This window comes from Ostrinia furnacalis, unplaced genomic scaffold, assembly GCF_004193835.3.
Source record: "Ostrinia furnacalis isolate ACB-3 unplaced genomic scaffold, ASM419383v2 OfSCF5400, whole genome shotgun sequence".
Lineage (NCBI taxonomy): Eukaryota > Metazoa > Arthropoda > Insecta > Lepidoptera > Crambidae > Ostrinia > Ostrinia furnacalis.
The window spans coordinates 232,734-233,865 of NW_021135639.1; the positions used below are offsets into that span (position 1 = coordinate 232,734).

Below are 1,132 nucleotides of genomic sequence, written 5' to 3' on the forward strand. Positions count from 1 at the left end.
CTAAAAATTCTACTCCAGATGACGGTCCTTTTACTCATGTTGCCACAAATCTTCACTTTTTCCAAATTTTTTTTTTGTTATGTAAGCCTGAATAATGCTTCTCTAAATTGTTATCAAAATTACAAAACCAGCTGCTCCAACTTGGATGAAAAAAATACATTATTCCCAAAAAAAAATATCAAAATAAAAATTTTGCCTAGTTTAAACTGACTGTACTGAAAAAAAAAATGTACTACGCGAGTGTGGCAAGTGACGTCATAATTTGGCGCATTTAGTAAGGATTCCAAAATGGTATAATACTTTGTAAAATCTTGCTGTAATTGTCGACAATTTTTGTTTATTGGAAATAATCCCGTTTTTAACTTTATCTACCTTGGTTAAAAATATTATTCTAATGTGCCCAAAATTCAAGTTTCTGGCTTAAGTGAGGTGGAGAAGCCATTTTAAAAGGTATGAGCGGGACGGAGAGGGCCATCTTACCAAGCAGGGATGTTATGGATATCCGTAACCGTAACCGAAACTATCGGATATCCGAAATAAAAAAATTCTTTTTGGTAAAGATTGTACTAATTTATTACAATCGTCACATGTTAAAGCGTTCCACTCTTCTCGCAAGCGATGTTTTAGGTCTTCTTTTGTTATTATTGAATGGCGCCGGACCTTGCGCTTCAATAGACCCCACAAATGCTCGATGGGGTTCAGGTCTGGTGACTGGGCAGGCCATTCAAGCAGCTCGATGCTATTGTCACTAAACCAAGCCATCGTTCGGGCAGCTTTGTGACAAGGTGCGTTATCCTGCTGGAATTTGACGCTCTCCAGGTTGGTGTCACCAAAAAGTGTCGTAAACGAGGGCAGAAGTGCGGATTCAAGAACGTTTATGTACTTTGTAGAGTCCATGCGTCCTTCACACACAAACATTTCCCCAACTCCTGCGGCGCTCATGCACCCCCAGACCATCACACTGCCGCCGCCATGTTTGACGGTAGGTACCACACACTCCGGAGTAAATTCTTCGCCTACTCGACGACGAACAAATGTCACACCAGGTGTGCCAAAAATCTGTAAAGCAAAGAAAATTTGTCAAGTGTTTTTCGGTCCAATATTAATCTTTACAAATTAAGTTTATAATAAA

General features: G+C 39.4%; 1 long non-coding RNA gene across 1 annotated transcript in view; it reads left to right on the top strand.

Annotated features, from left to right (window-relative positions):
• The first annotated feature begins 549 nt into the window (after positions 1 to 549).
• Positions 550 to 1,132, top strand: part of LOC114361060 (uncharacterized) — a 1,059-nt gene continuing 476 nt past the window's right edge. Inside the window, exon 1 of the long non-coding RNA XR_003656565.1 lies at positions 550 to 986. This is a non-coding gene — a long non-coding RNA (uncharacterized LOC114361060). The remainder of the gene's footprint in view (positions 987 to 1,132) is intronic.